Source organism: Schistocerca cancellata, chromosome 6, assembly GCF_023864275.1.
Source record: "Schistocerca cancellata isolate TAMUIC-IGC-003103 chromosome 6, iqSchCanc2.1, whole genome shotgun sequence".
Taxonomy (NCBI): Eukaryota; Metazoa; Arthropoda; class Insecta; order Orthoptera; family Acrididae; genus Schistocerca; species Schistocerca cancellata.
In genome coordinates this window covers 232,536,603-232,557,776 of record NC_064631.1, presented here as the reverse complement: position 1 = coordinate 232,557,776, position 21,174 = coordinate 232,536,603, and the positions used below count along the sequence as shown (strand labels likewise).

The 21,174-nt window shown below is 43.9% G+C and overlaps 1 protein-coding gene across 2 annotated transcripts in view; it reads left to right on the top strand.

The window, feature by feature from the left end:
• Positions 1–21,174, top strand: part of LOC126191483 (limbic system-associated membrane protein) — a 986,380-nt gene that overhangs the window by 98,187 nt on the left and 867,019 nt on the right. The window lies entirely within an intron of this gene.

Below are 21,174 nucleotides of genomic sequence, written 5' to 3'. Positions count from 1 at the left end.
TTTCTCTCCGTCGCTAAAGATGTAGGCGACGGTAAGTCCTTTGAACCATGTAAGCGCATGATATTTTGCAGCCGGAAAGTAAGTTTCATCGGGACAGAGTAGGGTCTGCGGGTCAGTCATATCAGGTGTGACCCGGAGGTAACAAGCCAATATCTTCTGTGTTAGTCGCCAAACTCCGGACGATGATGCGCAAGTAAAACGATGTTCATCGGTATCCAAAAGGTGACAAACTGGGCAATAAGGGGAGTCTGCCAGTCCAATAGTGTGAAGTCGCTGGCGTGTGGCATATTTTTTGTTGGCGATCTGATACCACTTCTAACGCACCGTGGATGACAGAAAGTGGTGGTGTATCGTTCTCCACACTCTTGGCCAGTGAACCGTAGGGTACTTGTTTTCCACTACGTTATGGTGAACAGCCCGCAGAAGATTGGTATAAAAATCTTTCGCCTTTGGTGGACGTGTGGCGGAGAGGTTCGAGCTGACATAGCTGTAATCAAGAATGAAGGTCGACACATGGGAGAGCTGTGGTGCGACGTGCGCAACCGACACCGGCGGGACGTTAGAGGCTGGCATCAGAACCTGTATTAAACGACCCGTGAGAGAGGTATATTGACTTTTCCATCGTTTCCTCATGTTGCTCATGTAAAGGGCAGCTGCTCTCGCCCTGATGTTGACCAATCCCAGCCCTCCTTTGTGCACTGGGAGGGTAAGAGTGTCGTATCGTACTTTAAAGATATGACCTGCAGAAACGTAGTAACTGAAGGCCGCCTGAAGCCGGCGACCTATCTGCAGCGGTAGTGGGAGGACCTGTGCCACGTGGTTGAGTTTGGATGCTACGTAGAGGTTCAGGTATTCAACACGTTGTAGCTGATTCAAGTCCCGGAGCAGGTTCTGTCGCACCATCGCGCGTATGATCTGTAATAACCGTCGGTAGTGTGCTGCAGCTGTTTTACGTACATCTTTCTTGAACGTGATTCCCAAATATCGCAGATCAGAAACTGGTGGGAGGGGAGCGAGGGCTTCCGGTCCGAGACCACGCCCAAGTGGTGGGGGTTGTGGGCCGGCGCCCCTAGACCACGTGTCCACCCGTTGTCGGTACAAAAATTTTATGCTTCAAAGACAGCGCAGTCAAAACATACCGTCATTTATTTCACATGTTTTGGTATTAGAAAACTCGCTCATCGAAACATACAGGGTTAATTTGTAATCACATAAGACGATAATTTTTTTTTCCATTTCTTACTCGTCTATCTGTTTGTCTGTTGGTTAAGAACCTTTTCTCAGGAACACGTTATGTATCAAGTAAAAATTTATGTCACATACATTTCCCTGGCTGTGGGTAAATTTAACATTCTAACGTCAATGCAATGAATAGATTTGGCCAGTTATGTTACGTATTTTGAAACTCGCAAATACACTCATCAACACCTGTAGGATACTTCCCGTAGACCTAGAATCGTGAAATTTGGCAACAAACTATGTTTACACACTACAAATAAAGTAAAGGATTTGAAACTTGTTAAATTGTTATTACATCATATAAAATATATTTTTGGCCTGTGAACATACATTCATCATCCGTCAAAAGCATAAGATACTAGCATTACTGCCCAAATATAAAATGTAAGGTGTAGTTATGTTTTAATCAGTCTTTACACGTATAAACTTAAGTCCCCTGGGGAACTACACTGGAGAATTTGATACCGCCTTGAATATCCTGGGACCAATATCTCAACATCTTGCCTATATCGATCTCGATATCTGGCGAAAAGCGTTGCATTCCTGGATTACCAGGATGGATGAAGTACGTATAAATTTGTACGAAACCTTCACTGCTGAGTCCTACAAGCACTTGCACAATATTTTTGACTCTTTTCATTCTTTTCATTATACTATCTATTCAACTGATGGTCCAAGCCCTTTGCCGTCTCATACAGGAGTAGAGTGTCATCAGAAAACTTTAAATGTTTGTTTACTGCTCCTGAGGTGTAATTATTATGGATCGTCTGCGCTACTCCACAGGAGATGACACGGGATTGGCAGGGATTTGTCGGAGTTACCGCGAGCAGAGAGAGCCTGGGAGCACCTGCGCGGCTCGTGCGTCAGCAGCGGCCGCTCGGGGTCAGCGCCTAGCCGTATTTCACCTGCTGATACAAGCGGCTGATTAGGGATTAGCTCACGACAGCGCGCGCCTCCCATAAACTGTGTGACGTCTCTGGGTCATTAGCCGCGCCGGCCTGTCTGACGTCAGCGGGCCACGGTCTGCCCTGCGCGCGCACGCACCCCACTCTCATACCCCCCCCCCCCCCTTTTCAACTCTTCTGCTCTCTGCACTAGCAACTTCCATCACCGACGGCGGCCTTATCGCGCCTTTTAGTTCCAGATAATGAAGTTCCTCCGACACTGAAAAATAGCGCACCCCCGCTCGCCCCCGCACGCCATCACCCGGCCAGAGAACTCGCCTTGTCCGCCCCCTGCCCCTACCCCCACCACTCCACTCCCGCTGCGCGGCCCTGTTTTAACAAATGCCGACCCGTCACGTGAACATGTGTATCTGAAAGCCTGCGGCGTGTGCCTGTGCCCCGCAAACACGTAGTGCAGAACGGCCAGATAACGTTGTTTTAATAACCAGCGTGTTACTGTCGGCGCTGACGTTCCTGGTAACAGCCAAGCGGTGAACCAGCCTGGGCCCCTTCAATGCTCGTTCTAGGCCTTCAATAAGGGCCCACTTGTTGGCTCCAAAGACCAGGTGCATAAGGAACAGCATCACCGCACATCGTGTTCAAGCTTCCCCGAGGAGGTAATTACGTTCTGATTGTGTGATTATGTATTTTAAGCTGTAACATAATTATTAATTAATGAAGAAAAATGGTTCAAATGGCTCTGAGCACTATGGGACTTAACTGCTGAGGTCATCAGTCCCCTAGAACTTAGAACTACTTAAACCTGACTAACCTAAGGACGTCACGCACATCCATGCCCAAGGCAGGATTCGAACCTGCGACCGTAGCGGTCGCGCGGTTCCACACTGCAGCACCTAGAACCATTCGGCCACCCCGGCCGGCTTAATGAAGACAGTTCGGTTTTTATTATTAATATTATCAAGTTTTACTTTACGCGGGAATAAAAGTCAACGGTGAAATCGCAATTTCCCTTTTGTCTGTTGGTGCTTAGCGTCATCTGATCACAGATAGTTACCTAGATCACCTGGGAAATCAGTGCTGGGAGCTGCTATGTTCTGCGAAAGATATGAATGTTTATGAGAGGCGCAACACATATTCCTCGCTTAACATAAGGTATTTGATGTACTTTTGGGGGAATGAGAGATGTCTTTGCTTACCTGATGGTCTTCGCATTGGAAACAAACAAAAAGTCGCATGTAAATCTCATGATTGAGACTACAATTAACAGGAATATTATGAAGTGTTTGTATGCTCTGAGGTGTCCAATGAGCTGTTAAGCATACCCCTAAGATGCAGTGAATCCAACCCCTGGTGCTCTACAAAGGAGGGCAGCTCCCCTTAACACCATGAAAATTCAAGAAGGAAAACAATTTCACACAACAGAATCGCCTAATTGAAGACAACTTATACGCGTGGCCCAGCATGTATGGAAATAAAACGCGCAACATATGCGCATATTAATGAAGGCGCTAATCTCTCTACAAGAGAAACAAGCGATCATTGTAACAATTTGGTTTATTACTATGAAAGACACTGAGAAAGCATGTGAACATTTACTAAATGGGAAAGGGATTGTAATTATGAAATCTAGCCTTGGTTTGGATGGGTGAACACAATAAACGTACAAAAATGAGAATAAATCTCTGAAATGGCCAATGACAGCAAGAGTGGTTAGTGATTTAAGGAAAGAACTCAGAAAGATAAGTACGAACACCAGTAGAATCACCTAAGTGTGTGATGGAAGCAACTACGCAAATAAACACTGACGAAAATTAACTAACACAGGGCCCTTCAATTCGGTGTTTCCATCACCGGATGCTTCTTATTACTCCTATATGGTGTGTCTGTGGAAGATGGCAGCCGGAATGGCTGGAAATTCTGAATCCAGCTCACTCTTCACACTCAGTGCTAATGTGGAAACAACGTATTGTATGGTGCGTCGGTAGCAGGTCTCTCCTTACTGATCTCCCAGCAGCAAGCGTCGCCTCTTCGATCATCTGTCCACAAGTGTCCTCTGACTTAACTGTACTGCCAGTGAAGGGATCTTGCTTGCCAATATGTTAAGCAAACTCATATTCTTGCAGATTATGGTCCTTATTAACCAATAAAGGCCTGGTATGGGGAGGAAGATAATCTCTCCCTAGCCTGTCGAATTGGGTACATGGAGGCACTCGTGGGAAATAATGCATTCTATAGAAACAGTTATCGTAAGTCATTCAGAAATCCGGCTGCTAGGATTTTAAACTAATGTTCTTTCGTGCTGAGAAAGCAGAGTAATGGTGGATTCCCACTCTCTTCCCGTTCTGGCGTCTGCACCTGTTTACACACGTTAATCTCTAAAAGGTGATGTGCAATGGAGTTTTACGAAAGACAGGCCGGCCCTTAGGCCAACCGGTATCCAAAGATGGGCGGAAGCAAATTCTGTGCTGTCTATCTGCCCTGAAGCACCAGTCTCAGCTCTGAACGCGTTTACAGCACCTCCTGGTGCTTTTAAATAAAATAATATGTCGCCCTAGACGGTTAGGAAACATTAAAGGTCGCGAAAAATGAAAATGAAGACAGAAGCTCTTCTGTGAATTTTGGAACGTAGGAGACGAGGTACTGGTGGAATTGAAGTTGTGGCGACGGGTTGTGAGTTGTGCTTGGGTAGCTCAAGTGATAGAGCACTTGCCCGTGAACGGCAAAGGTCCAGAGTTCGAGTCTCGGTCCGGCACACAGTTTTAATCTGCCAGGAAGTTTCATATCAGTGCACACTCCGCTGCAGAAATCTCGTCCGTTGTCAAAATACTTTGTAAGGAAAGCTGTCAGCATAAGCAATGGTACTGAATACTTACTTTCCGTGAAAATATTTATATTTGACTACAGACGGCGCTTTCTTGTTACAGTAATCAGATCTACTACGAACTTAATAGCGTTATCTGTCTAGTTAAGTAAATACTTGTAATCTTTTGACTATTTAGAAGTCAATTTGTTTCATCTAGAGTTGCAAGTAATCTACTTAAAATATAAGTTCAACGCCGTTAGTTGATGTAGCTTTGTTTTGTACTACGTCATTTCTATCTTAATCGCAAATGCTTTCCGACTGATTGTCATCAAAGCAACTGTTTTCAATGCAAATGCTGCAGGGAGACCACAGAAACTTTATTTCCTATATCATACTCTCGTTTCTCTATTCATTTCTACTAATAACTTCGTTCACATTGGCCTGCGATAAATATATGTCTTGTGTAGATATGTAGAAAGCTATATATGTAGGTACACTGCAGGTCATTAGAACTACAGCACAATTAAGGCGGCATGCAACGTACATAATACTGGCACCCATTGTAATACTTTGCTTGGATGTGGAAATGATTAACATTTCTGCACAATCACACAAATTAAGAGCAACAGCACCTACGTTATTTATATTCATTTCATTTATTCATAAATCGCCTTTGAATCTTCTTTGTTTGTGTGAAGATCAGAAAATCGTGTTATGCTTCGTGTAAGGACATACGTCTATTATCACGTGTCGCAATTGAGTGGCGACCGGAGTGAAGGCTATCTATGGGGCTATTTTTCTTCCGGCGTACGATTGGTCTTGAAATGGAAACCACATCGAAAATCAAAAATGTTTTATTTGCAACATTTAGACACACTTTTCAGCTACTTCTCTACATAGTCGCCGTTACAACTTAAAAATTTATGCAACTTTCACTTTTCATTGCAGTAGTGTGATTTTCAGAAATTCCTTGCGATGGTGTGCACATCGTTATCTGTGTCAAAATTCTGTCATAGCCAGCGGTTAATGTGAGCAGAGAGATGAAAATCAGAGGGAGCCAAGTGTGGAATATATGGTGGATGGTTGAACACTTCTCATAGAAAACGTTAGAGGAGCATCTTCATTGCCCCTGCCGTGTGCCGCTGAGAACTGCCATGAACAATGAAACGCACTACAGCTACATTATGTGGACTGCATGGAATCAGGCGAAATGTAAGGACATACGTCTGTTATCACGTGTCGTAATTGAGTGGCGACCGGAGTGAAGGCTATCTATGGGGCTATTTTTCTTCCGACGTACGATTTGTCTTGAAATGGAAACCACAGCGAAAATCAACAGGATATCACAGTTGGTGGGAGACACTATTTTCTATGCATCTTTACGTGCGGACTGGATGCTCAGAATTGAAAAGTGCAACATGATGCAGTAGACACTGCGCAACATATACGTACAAGTCTTCACCGGATTTTCACTGTGGTTTTAATTTCTCGACTGATAGGTTAGAAAAAAAATAGCGCTCATAGACTGCAGTTTATCGTACTGTGACGATTCTGTTGCTCGTGCTGTCATGCAAATGTTGTGTGGATGCGTTTAGTAGTGCCAGGCTGAGCGCTGTGCAAGATCTCAATAGTTCCACACTGACAGTTCTGAAGAGAAAAGCAATTTTGCCCACTGCATCACCAAGGATCATATAGTCACGTCATGTGTCACGAGTTAGGAAATGCGACATCTTAGTAGCTAGACAGTTTCTCACACAGACAGTGCGATGACATCTGAGGGACTGCTGATTCACAGCATGGCGATCATTATTGTTCAAATGGTTGAAATGGTTCTGAGCACTATGGGACTTAACATCTGAGGTCATCAGTCCCCTAGAACTTAGAACTACTTAAACCTAACTAACCTAAGGACACCACACACCCATGCCCGAGGCAGGATTCGAACCTGCGACCGTAGCGGTCACGCGGTTCCAGACTGAAGCGCCTAGAACCGCTCGGCCACACTGGCCGGCGACCATTGTTGTTGCTTGCCTTGATGTGGCGACAGATGAAGAGAAGTGTTCTGACAGCGGAGCATCCCGTGACAGCGCTGGGCACGCAGTGGTATAACATCGTCTATTCTGAAATGTCCCAGATCTGGGTTCACCATCACAGTGGACGTATTAGTGATCTGTGCGTGCAGGTTCTGAGGGGAATGAATGTTGCCATATTCATCATCGTGATACAGACTCCGCACCTCCTTTGTTAGTATGAGGTGCCGGTGGCTACACAAATGGATCACCTCTCATTCGCATAGCCGATATTTTTAGACAGCAGCCGCTATACATTTGATAAGTTACAGAGGTTGCGACTTATCTCCAACATATTCATGACGTTATCTTTCAACAGCATAACACAAGACTGCATATTACCCGTTGGTGTGCTGACGGACGTCGATATAGAAGGTGTTTGACTTTTGCCCTGGCCAGAATGTCCTCTAGATTGCAAACATCTGGTCATAGATTGCAGAGACCGACAAGACACCTACCACCATCCCAAGTGGTGAACTCTAGCATACGACCAGAGTGGAAGTAGTGTGGAATGACATACATGCAACCATGTTCTGTAGGATTCGATTCCCCAGGTGGATGGGAAGTGGATGACTTTGAACACTATGGTAAGGAGAGGTGGCGAAAAGACTGATGCAGTGACTGTCATCGTAAGAAAGGTGGACAGGAGCAGAAACGATTAGCGTACAAGCTAACAAAGTAAAGGTACGAAGCAGCTGGAGGTGTGACTCAGTGGGCGAACACTATGTGGTCCGCAGCATCCCGCGCAACTGCTATCGTCGTGCGTCCGAATCTTGTATCTCCATTGCCAACTTCGACGCCCAAGGGGTTTTATCGAGACGTAATACAAGACGATCATAATAGTTCTTCCAGATGTGTCAGCTCTATACACTAAATTAAGCATGCTTGTTTACCTGTAGTTCACCTGTAAAGCTGTTCATGTATTCTTCCTACTGTGCTGGTTTCTTGGCGGTGCATTTGTGATGTAGAGCAGTGCAGATAAGCAGATAGAAAGGTAGAGGAAAATGACAGAAAGAGCGAACAAAAAAAGGAGCGCTGATGAGGGACGCTGTTGAGCCAGAAGGGCCTTGGAGAGGGAAAGCAGGGATGAGCGCGGTTGCAGGGTGGCGCACAATGGGCGACAGTGGGACGCGGCTTAACGGCGGCTGTGGTTTCCCCCTGGACAGCGGCGCCACCTCTTTCACCGCACACGCACCTGCCAGGCGGCTTACACGAACGGGAAAGCCAGCGAGAGGACGGGCGCCAGAGCGTGCCACTACATACATTCGCGGCTCACTCCTAATGGCGCACCGCTGGCATCCGATGGCCATGTTCTACATCCATTAGCAGTTCCCGAGTACTGCCAAAATTCTCCCAAAAAAAAAAAAAATATTAAGTTCAATGAAATTTATCGTAGTCAAACTACAGCACGCGATCCACATGAAATACACACTTCGATTCACTAACGTCTTGTTTGCATCGGATACACCTAGTACAGTTAGTGTCTCATCATCAGAATTAAACTCCAGTATTTTGTTAAAAAAGTAACATGTTAAGTCGTCTTCAAGTAGTGATTATTTACACTACTAGCCATTAAAATTGCTGGACCAAGAAGAAATACAGATGATAAATGGTTATTCATTGAACAAATACAGGGTGTTTCAAAAATGACCGGTATATTTGAAACGGCAATAAAAACTAAACGAGCAGCGATAGAAATACACCGTTTGTTGGAATATGCTTGGTACAACAGTACATTTTCAGGCAGACAAACTTTCCAAATTACAGTAGTTACAATTTTCAACAACAGATGGCGCTGCGGTCTGGGAAACTCTATAGTACGATATTTTCCACATATCCACCATGCGTAGCAATAATATGGCGTAGTCTCTGAATGAAATTACCCGAAACCTTTGACAACGTCTCTGACGGAATGGCTTCAGATGCAGATGAGATGTACTGCTTCAGCTGTTCAATTGTTTCTGGATTCTGGCGGTACACCTGGTCTTTCAAGTGTCCCCACAGAAAGAAGTCACAGGGTTTCATGTCTGGCGAATAGGGAGGTCAATCCACGCCGCCTCCTGTATGTTTCGGATAGCCCAAAGCAATCACACGATCATCGAAATATTCATTCAGGAAATTAAAGACGTCGGCCGTGCGATGTGGCCGGGCACCATCTTGCATAAACCACGAGGTGTTCGCAGTGTCGTCTAAGGCAGTTTGTACCGCCACAAATTCACGAAGAATGTCCAGACAGCGTGATGCAGTAATCGTTTCGGATCTGAAAAATGGGCCAATGATTCCTTTGGAAGAAATGGCGGCCCAGACCAGTACTTTTTGAGGATGCAGGGACGATGGGACTGCAACATGGGGCTTTTCGGTTCGCCATATGCGCCAGTTCTGTTTATTGACGAAGCCGTCCAGGTAAAAATAAGCTTCGTCAGTAAACCAAATGCTGCCCACATGCATATCGCCGTCATCAATCCTGTGCACTATATCGTTAGCGAATGTCTCTCGTGCAGCAATGGTAAACTCTGGCGCATGAGACGATATGTGGACGTAGGCGTCATTTGGACCGCAGCTGCAACACGGCGAACGGAAACCCGAGGCCGCTGTTGGATCACCTGCTGCACTAGCTGCGCGTTGCCCTCTGTGGTTGCCGTACGTGGTCGCCCTACCTTTCCAGCACGTTCATCCGTCACGTTCCCAGTCCGTTGAAATTTTTCAAACAGATCCTTTATTGTATCGATTTTCGGTCCTTTGGTTACATTAAACCTCCTTTGAAAACTTCGTCTTGTTGCAACAACACTGTGTTCTAAGCGGTGGAATTCCAACACCAGAAAAATCCTATGTTCTAAGGAATAAAACATGTTGTCTACAGCACACTTGCACGTTGTGAACAGCACACGCTTACAGCAGAAAGACGACGTACAGAATGGCGCATCCACAGACTGCATTGTCTTCTATATCTTTCACATCACTTGCAGCGCCATCTGTTGTTGAAAATTGTAACTACTGTAATTTCGAAAGTTTGTCCGCCTGAAAATGTATTGTTGTCCCAAGCATATTGCAATAAACGGTGTATTTCTATCACTGCTCGTTTAGTTTTTATTGCCGTTTCAAATATACCGGTCATTTTTGAAACACCCTGTATATTATACTGGAACTGATATGTGATTACATTTTCACGCAATTTGGTTGCATAGATCCTAAGAAATCAGTACCCAGAACAACCATCTCTGGCCGTAATAACAGCCTTGATACGCCTGGACATTAGTCAAACAGAACTTGGATGGCGTGTACAAGTACATCTGCCCATGCAGCTTCAACACGGTACCACAGTTTATAAAGAGTAGTGACTGGCGTATTGTGACGAGCCAGTTGCTCGGCCACCATTGACCAGACGTTCTCAACTGCTGAGACATCTGGAGAATGTGCTGGCCAGGGCAGTAGTCGAACATTTTCTGTATCCAGAAAGACACGTACATGACCTGCAACGTGCGGTCGTCCATTATCCTGTTGAAATGTAGGGTTTCGCGGGGATCGAATGAAGGGTAGAGCCACGGGTCGTAACCCATCTCAAATGTAACGTTCACTGATCAAAGTGCCGTCATTGCGAACAAGAGGTGACCGAGACGTGTAACCAATAGCACCCCATACCATCACGCCGTGTGATACGCCAGTATGGCGATGGCGAATACACGCTTCCAATGTGCGTTCACCGCGATGTCGCCAAATACGGATGTGACCATCATGATGCTGTAAACAGAACCTGGATTCATCCGAAAAAATGACGTTTTGCCATTCGTGCACCCAGGTTCGTCGTTGAGTACACCATCGCAGGCGCTCCTGTCTGTGATGCGGCATAAAGGGTAATCGCAGCCATGGTCTCCGAGCTGATAGTCCATGCTGCTGCAAACGTCGTCGAACTGTTCGTGCAGATAGTTGTTGTCTTGCAAACGTCCCCATCTGTTGACTCAGGGATCGAGAAGTGGCTGCACAATCCGTTACAGCCATGCGGATAAGATGCCTGTCATTTCGACTGCTAGTGATACGAGGCCGTTGGGATCCAGCACGCTGTTCCGTATTACGCTCCTCAACCCACCGATTCCATATTCCGCTAACAGTCATTGGATCTTGGCGCAACGCGAGCAGCAATGTCGCGATACGATAAACCGCAATCGCGATAAGCTACAATCCGACCAAGCTACAATCCGACCTTTATCAAAGTCGGAAACGTGATGGTACTCATTTCTCCTCCTTACACGAGGCATCACAACAACGTTTCACCAGGCAACGGCGGTCAGCTGCTGTTTGTGTATGAGAAATCGGTTGGAAACTTTCCTCATGTCAGGACGTTGTAAGTGTCGCCACTGGCGCCAACCTTGTGTGACTGCTCTGAAAAACTAAGCATTTGCATATCACAGCATCTTCTTCCTGTCGGTTAAATTTCACGTCTGTAGCACGTCATCTACGTGGTGTAGCAATTTTAATGGCCAGTAGTGTATGGTAAGTAACTCAAACGATTGCTTGACGACAGCTTCACGTGTAATTTTCGCAAAAAATTCTGGTTTTTTAGTTCAGATCATGAGTCACTAATGTCGAATCTTGTTAATTTACACTCCTTGATGAAAGTATCCGGACATATCCCTATATGAAGCAGAATTGACCGCTGGATGTCACGAAAGGAATACACACTAGTATAAAAGGAGGCAGCTAGTACTGTGTTGCAGTACAGACACAGTAACAGCCCGAGTGGTTGGTGAGGAGATCACAGCGACTTCAAACGTGTGGTCGTTGGATGTCACCTGATTAACAAATCAATCAGAGACAATTCAGCCTTTTTACACCAGCCACAGTCGACTGCTGGTGCCATGATTGTGAAATGGAAACGCCAAGAAACAGCCACTGAGAAACCAATACCAGACAGACTTCGTGTATTGACAGACAAGAACCGTCCAGCATTGCGAAAAATGGCTACAAAAAATCGCATAAAATCGGAGGAAAAAATCACTCGTAATTTTTCAAAGTGCTACCAGCAGTCTAGCTAGCACAGTGACTGTGCGTATGGAGTTAAAAATAACGGGTTACAGTGACCGAGCATATCCTCTTAAGTTAAATATTTCTGAAGCTTGAGATAGCGCCAAACGCGACGTGACAGGACAATGGAAACGAATCATTTAGAGTGACTGAACACGCTAGAACGTGAAGCAACGCGGTGGAACGGTTTTGGTTTGGCGAATGCGTGGAGCACGTGCTGTGTCCTCATGTGTAGCATCAGCAGTGAAGCACGGAGGAGGTGTCGTTGTGGTACGGGACGTTTTCGGTGGTCAGAATACGTTAATTCAGGTGGGTATGAACCCATCTCACAACACTGTGTACTGTGCACAGTAGAGGAACATTTCAGAGAGGGTGACTGTGTCATCCTGACAGTGCACTCTCTGATAAAGCTGTATCTGTAAGGCAATGGCTTCCGGACAATGATATTTCTGAAATGGACTGGCCTGTCCCGAATTCCGATGAACCAGTGGAAAACTTTAAACTTTTGGGATGTGTGAGAATGTCCGCTACGACCCACATCGCAGCCTCCAATGTCAATACATTCCCGGGCTGCACCTCTGGAGAAAGACGGGCCTGCAATTACTCCAGAGACATCCACACACATCAAAGTTTAATGGACGACGGGTGGACACAATCCACATTGAAGATGGTAGAGCACTTGTCCGCAAACGGTAAAGGTCCCGAGTTCGAGTCTCGGTTCGGCACACAGTATTAATCTGCCAGGAAGTTTCATATGAGCGCACGGTCCGCTGCAGAGTGAAAATCTCATTCTGGAAACAACCCACATTTTTGTCCACTAATGGATGCCAATACAGTTTTATCACATAGCGACCCTTCCAATTGGGATTATTTGTGAATAACACTGTTGCGTTAAGCCTGAGCTCTATACCCATAAGTCATTCTGAGACAGATGTGTCATCTGTACACGGGATCATTAACTAAAAAGTTCTTTTGGAAAGGTCATAACGAATATAATATACTGGCGTCCTTGACATTTAGGATTGAATTCATTAACTAGATATTTTGTGAAGTTTACCGTAGTCTTTTAAAAATAGATTATTTCGTACATACAACAGTCCTAGACAACAGTTCAATAGGTTTGACTCCTGGACAAGGTCAAGAGCAAGCTATAACTTACATAGAATATTAGTTCAATTTCAGTGCAACGTTTTAATACAGAATACTTGGATGAAATCCGTGTCCACATGAGAGACGATATATAATTCATGCAATCGCAGGGCACAGTGTTAACTGTTTATTGCAATAAACAATATTGTAATGTCACAACTGTCGTTATTATGCGCTGAACGATAGCCAAATATCACAAATGGTACACATTTTTTACCAGCGAAACTAGCTCACTGTCGGATCTGAAGTACGATGATGCTGTTGTCATAGTGGGCTACCAAGGAGTGGGGTGTCCGCACCTCGTGGTCTAGTGGCTATCGTTGCTGCCTCTGGACCACAGGGTCCCGGGTTCGATTACCGGCAGGGTTGGGGATTTTCTCTGCCCGGGGACTGGATGTTTGCGTTGTCCTCATCATTTCATCATCATCATCATCATCATCATCATTCGTGACAGTGGCTGTTTATAAATTGGACTGTGTATAAACAGGGACTTTGTACGGGCGCTGATGACTGAGCAGCTGAGAGCCCCACAAACCAAACACCTACCTAAAGGAATGGGGTGGGCGGCGCTGCTCTCTGACGTAAGTGGACTTCTAGCAGCGGCGGAGTACCGATTCTCGTGATGGCGTGCCTTCTTTGACATCCCTCATTCTTGGCCTGCTTCTGCCACAAACTGCCCTCAGCTTGTTGTTCCGTCGTAAGGGACCAACTTTAACATCAGACGTCAATCTTCGGACGACTCCATAGCTTGTAAAACAAATTTAATTCTTGTACACAGTGTTCCAACTACATTTATTCGCCGCGCGGAATTAGCCGAGCGGCCTGGGCGCTGCAGTCATGGACTGTGCGGCTGGTGCCGGCGGAGGTTCGAGTCCCCTCCGGGCATGGGTGTGTGTGTTTGTCCTTAGGATAATTTAGGTTAAGTAGTGTGTAAGCTTAGGGGCTGATGACCTTAGCAGGTAAGTCCCATAAGATTTTACACACATTCGAACATTTTAGATTTATTCCTTTCAAGGAACTATATCTTCCACAAGAATAGGGATGAAAAGTTAATACGACTTTTAACTTAGACGTCGGATGTAAAAATTTGCCTTGGTGCAATTTATAGTTGATATTTCACATGGTCGCCAGTTGGAGCCTCCGTGGTGCAGTTAGCTGACTCACTCACTCACTTAACCACTCGTATGTCGATTGGGGATGTCAATAACACATCGACAAAAGCCGTTTTTCTTTCTCATCTTCAAGAGGTGGAATTTAATTGCAATTATAGTTTGTGATGTTTGTCAGAAACACTGCATTGGACGTCCAACAGTGTAAGGGGCGTACAGATGTCACATTGGACTCAAAGGCCACGTAATCTCACGGTGTGTCATCTTTTCGTGGGAATTTGTGAAAAGGCGCCATCTACGTGTCACAACTTCCAATGATTTTGAGTGAACGGCGACATTCCGCATTGCTGCTACTGTGAGTATACTAACTCATGGCACGATTAAATTAAAAGGAAGGGCAGCGTTGGCCGTAATAGTGATGGTTTATTGATAGCAAAATCAATTTTCAATCACATAGTGACATGATGTTCGCTAAACTGTGATGGGTTTGCCATCCGTCAGGATGTTTGTCTTTGTTGGAGAGTAAACTGAACATTTGTGAATGGTAAATGAAGGTTTTTACCCTAGGCGTAATTGTAAAAGCTATCATAATATTTTAGGCTTAAATACACGTATGTGGAAGATGTACCCTGAGGATATGGTTGGTTCTTTTGAAAACAAGAACTTTTAGGCCCTGCTTAAGTTAAAAAATCCACTTCAGTTTTCTGTCTTTATTGATGTAGAAGATACTTGACTTGCGATATTGTATACCCTGTATAGATGGTAAAAAATTGATGGTAATTGCATGAGAAAGGCCACGCTGCAGAGGGAATCATATAGATTGTAACATATGGAATTGTGATGCTAGGAGTGGCATAAAGTAATGGTAGAATAAGAAAGTACTTCCATTATTTCTAAAATGAGGCCATTTACTTACACCTATCTTACTGAAACAATCGCAGGTACCTCAAACGTTCCGAGTTCTTTGAAGTTACTAACGACAACGTTTATATCTGTCTTCAGGCTCTGTTATAGTATTTCACTGAAACAGACAGAAGTAAATTTACTTCTTAATGACAGTTTAGAGGATTAGACAATACGATACTTGACTGCTGAATTCTCACCCAAATCAGTACAGCCTTATGAATAAAGGAGAAAATTGGTGTTAATCGTGCACGTTTTTGCCTCCCGAAGCTGTATACTAGGGAAGACGCAGCATGCACAGAATGTGTTACGTTGTACGAGGCAGGCATATTAAAGCTAGCGCGATGCAGAGCCCGCCACATCGATCCCGTAACCGGTGACATCGATAGTTCACGGTGCGCATTTTTTGCTCTATTGCCGCTAATTAGAACGTCGCACGCGTTCACTGAATTTTTGGCTGAAAATGCGGGCTGTTTCATTAGCTTCCGCAGACCTCTTCATCACGGTGACGCGTTGCAATTAAATAATTGCAGCTGGACTTTGAACAGATAGGTGGACGCTTCAGCGGCAGTCTGTGTTGTTAGTGCCGATAAAAACACGGCTAAATCAGTTCACGCGTAGGCCATTCACTGCACATAAAGAAAACCATTGAAATTCATCTTTATTTTAACTGTGTTGGTAACAGGTTACTCCATGCAGCCACGATACTTACGTTTTCATTTCTATTGGTCATCCAAAGAACATGATTCGCAACGTAGTGTTTGTTAGGCTAGTTGTACTCTTTAGTTCCTTTACTCTATCCTGCTTCTGTATTCTTTTATTTCTAGAATATGATACCTTTTGGGCATTAAGACTGAAAGTCCACATATAGCATACTTCGGCTCTGAGAGACGATTCAGCTTAGAAATCAATAGATCGATTTAGCAAGCCCATTTTCAGTATTTAGTGAAGCCGACCTGTTGTATAAAAAAGAACGCTTACGCTTGTTACAACATATCCAAAAAAGCTCTGTATTTCTCATTGGAGAATACCACTCCATATAGCATCGGTCCGTTTCATAAGGAATTGAAGGCAGTTCAAGCATCGAAGGTTTTTCGCGAGCAAATGTGTCTCAGGTCAGATCAGTAATTGACAGATGTAGTGAAAGGTAGGCAAGAGAAAAAAACTGACTCGTTTCTGCAATATCTGGATCACATTTTTCTTCGGTGCACAGTTTCATAAATGCCATACAGATTTACAGATATAGCGGTGGGCACTGTACTCCCATGATACTTAATGGAACATAAAGACATTGCATCAAATGTCTGACCATCATAAGGTTGGGAATTGGGGTACGAGAGGGTGTTGTAGCTAGAGGTTATTGTACGTAGGAACTTACGACGTTTTTTGGTCCATACTTTAATCTAGTGATACATTTTAGTATCACTTGAAGCAATGCGCACTAGCGACCGCCATAAGCGGTTTCCGCAATTATCAACAGTTTTAGTTTGCTGTTAGACATGTGGCCGTGTTTTACGCAGGATTTGTAAATATTTCACGATCTACAAATTTGCGTTCTGTACTTATTAAAGCTACTTGGAATATACTACTAACTATTCAGGCACAAAATTTTATGGGGAGTAAAATACAGTACTTTTTAGAACTATTTGTATAAAATGTGGACAGTTAAGCCATACTCCATACTTATTCGGTCGTGCACCATCTTGTACCTTGACTCAGAAGAATGTGTCCTCGCCATGGCATATGTGATGCTTCCCAATAAACTGAGTTTCTTTAATGTCTTGACACCTTTACATGTCTTGAAAATGGAAAAATGTGTTAGTTTCCAGTAGCTTCTGTTTGAAAAGTTATTTAGCATGTAACTGATTCTTGATAATACTTTTGCTTAATTTGATTTCACTTAATGAGTCGTTATTTGTATGTAGCAGAGCAACAATGTAACAAATAGACTATTGAATACAGTACTCACAAGATTGTTCTCGATTGCAGCACTTTCTAATTTTAGTAGAATATTTCCTGCTAGGTACATGGCAGTGTTGTAACATGCCTTCGTATTTGAAAAAGAAACTTAATTTTCTGGAGTAAAATTTTTGTTTTCGGAAAAAGACTGCACCACATAAAAAAGGCACCATTATTTAGAATCAGAATAAGAAAATACATTAATCCTCTATCACAGGGCAGCCTAGAGGCGAAAGTCTCAGAAGTTTATCGACGTATAACGCTCTCTCATACAGTGTGATAACACCTCTAGTCTTCATGGGGTCATCGTTGTACAAGATGAAGACAGACTCTTTCGAAGTAACTTTTTATAGACTATTGAGCGCCTTTGCATAGAAGTGGTATTCACAGCTATAAGAAAAACTTCTGACAGTGCCGCAAGGGAAGAGATATGGCAAGGTCTGAATTGACTGGAGTTGCCAGACCGTAAAAAAAATGCCTTAACTGTTTTATCATAGACGGAGAAAAAGTAAAATGGCTTATAACTGACAGAGGGGTTCGGCAAGGATGTGTGCTGTTAATGTAGTCATCGACAAAACCGTATGGAGAATTCACCAACGGTTAGCAGCGGATGATATGAAAATCATAGCATATGCAGATGATGTGGTGATTTGGGAAGAAAACGAGCAAAAATTGGAAGAACAATAAAATACCTGGAAGAGAGTAGTTAAAGAAGGAGGCATGGAAATAAGTCTCACAAAAAGATAAATAACGAAAACAAGCAGGAGAAATGAAAAAATGAAGGATTTAAGTTGTAATGGAAAAATTATTAAGAAGAAGATGATTTCAAGTATCTATGAAGTCAATTAATCAAGAAAGGAAACATCAACGATAGAATGTCGGAGAGAAAGAAAATCTTTCGAAATTTTACTATTGTAAATCGGGCATAATTAAAAATTAGAAAATATCTGTCAAATCAAAGGTCATGATACACGACTTACGTTATCTGCCAGTTTTGATCCATGGATCGGAATGCTGGACTTGGACAAAGAAAAGTCTGAGTAGAATACAAGCCACAGAGCTGCGCTTTCTACGAGGGATCCTGATTAAGACGATGAGGGGCAGGATAAGGAATGAAACAATACTAAACAAACTAAAGATGAAGCCCCTAAAAGAAACTAAGGAGAGAAATAGGCTCAAAAGGACTGGGCACATTGAAAGAATGGGACCAGAAAGAATTCCAAGAAGAGCCCTAGAATAGAAACTGGACGAAGACCCGCTTGAAGACCAAGAAGAACATGGAGAGGCCAGATGAAGGATGTTTTGAGCTCAAGAGATCTTCAAAGGGAGGAGCTGCTGAATGACAGACTGTGGGAGAAAACAGAAGCTTGGTAGAGGCTCTGTGAACGACCTGTATGAGCAAAGACGTTTCGGGAAGAGAAAAAAGGGTACAGAGCTCTCCAGCATTCCAGAGGAAAATTTTCGTAGCACGGAAATGTTTGTCGTGAAACGTAGAAGTAGATACACAAACTACAAGGACCCATAGCTTCGTGACATAAATTAAACTAGTCAGAATACTTCACAAATCAACTTAAATATCATTATTGCTAGCAACAAAGTATCTCCTAAAAAGATAGTGGAATGGTTACAGCAAACCATAGCTGAGTGAGACTCAGTCCCTGTTACTGAGTATGTGCCTCATCAGGTCCACAGTAAACGAAGAGGAAGTATTCAAAACACAATAATTTCCTACAGTACAGTGTTCTAGCAGTAGTGGACACTAGAAGATCCTGAGGAAGAGGCAGCAGAGGGATCTAACCATCGATAATTTTAGAGTAAATGTGACGCGGCCTAATAACCAAGAAGATTTTTAGCTTCAGTTTCCTACATATTTAAAATACTACTTTTAAATTTTACCGAAGAACTTTTACACATCGATTAATACTGAAATGAAAAGAATCATGGTCGTATGTCAACTCCTTCTCATAATGAGCCGTATGGTTGTAAGTGAATGGTGGTGATGAAAGAAATTTCTCACTAGTTACTGGACAATCCAGAAGGAAAACACGTACGGCTCCTTTTAGCCATATTTTGCAGCAATTTACTGGGTTAAATTCGTAACGATTTTGGTTTTTAGGGCTATGTGCCTGAATAGGTAAACAATCGAACCCTCACAAGATCACTTTTTTTCCCTATGTCTCTCTAACTGACTGTCCGACAGTTAAAAACTATTTTTCTCAGGAATTAGTAGACATACCAAGTTGCTGTGACGCACTAAGGATTATAATCCCTTGGCGGTGAATAAACTTAAGTTTCTAAGTAAGTGCAGTCAAAAGATACGGTCATTTACGTCACATACTTTGATACTCGCAAACTCACTCATTAAATCCTATACGGTACTTCCCATGGACCTTAAGTCATGAAATATGGCGGAAAGGAAGGTTTCACTGTACAATATAGGAAAATATTCGAAAGTTGTCAATCTGTAATTACACCACACGAAACAATGTTGTTATTTATTATTCGACAGTCTATCTGTCTGACTGTTAAGACCCATATTTCCCAGTATTACAACAGGAAATGCGAAATGATACAAAACATTTGAACCGAAACCTTAAATTAAAACATCCTGGAAAGTCTTGGAATTCTCGGTACCGATATCTTGCCACTACCGATATCGATAGCAGGCAAAAGTCGTCGATTCGTGGGATGGGCGAAATGTTTACACTGGGATGCATTATTAAGTTTCTGTGGAACTCTCATAATGCGAGTGCTACTTCCACTGGGCCAATTTTGTGTTAATGAACGTATTCACATGGACCTTAAAGTGGTTTTTCGAATAGTGATGCACCAACCCAGGCCTCCCCGTCCCATGTATACACGCACCTCTCCCTCCTTCTCGAAACCTCCCCACATGTAGTGGCTCTGAGAAATCTGCCATACAAGACTCCAGTTTTTCCACTCCTGCCATGGTTCGTTGTTGAAGGTCATTCTAAATGCCCCGACACGCTCTTCTCCACACAATTACCACAGGGACGTACACACGTGATGTGCGAACTGTTCCTCTGAGACACACACAACAGCTCAAGCCTATTCGTTCGTGTACATTATTTACGCCAGGGATTGTTACCCACGGTGCGTGACTGGAGATCTGCCGATCTCGACTAGCGGCCAGGCGACCCCTAGTGCATGCATGTCGTCCGAACGGGCTCGTTCAATAATCAAGTGTCCGCAAAGTCCGCACCGGACAGCCAGCGCTTGCTGTGTCACAGCGAGCCGGCGAATTATGTATGCGCTTATGATCAGCGTCATTGACAGCCGGACGGTACGTCCTGCAAAGTTCTCATAACTGTTGCTGCTTCCTGTGGCTTGTGGTCGAGCAGCATCGTCCAGTTTGCACAGAGGATCGAAAGGCGCCACGATTATCGATGACGAGCCACGCGACAGCCACTAGTGATGTGAAAAACTCTCTCTTCCTTTATTCCTTGACCTTGGGAGTTTTCGTAATGACGATGTTGTCATGTTTTGTCTCATAACTACTTGGGCGTACAAAAGAAAATTCCAAATTCGAAACTTGTTTTGTAGCTATGATGGTTCTGTGCCTGTCATAACTGAAGCCTTTACGGTCCATATATTTCAGAATGGGCCGTGAACAAGATAATTTCAAAATACTGATCCTCACAGTCTGTAGAAGAAAGAAATGGAAGTGTTTGACCTGTGGTACTACCGAAGAATGTTGAAAATTAACTGGGCGGAGTAGTACGATACTGTGTGACGTCGCCCGTTATGTTTAAACCCCTAATTCCTAAGAAGCAATGACATTTACACTTATGTCGACATATACGTTGCCAGAGACATCTGTGACTATTATTAGTAGGTAGGGGACGAAGTACTGGCGGAATTGAAGTTATGGGGACGGGTCGTGAGTCGTGTTTGGGTAGCTCACATGGTAGAGCACTTGCCCGCGAAAGGCAAAGGTCCCGAGCTCGAGTCTCGGTCCGGCACACAGTTTTAATCTGCCAGGAAGTTTCATGTGTGCA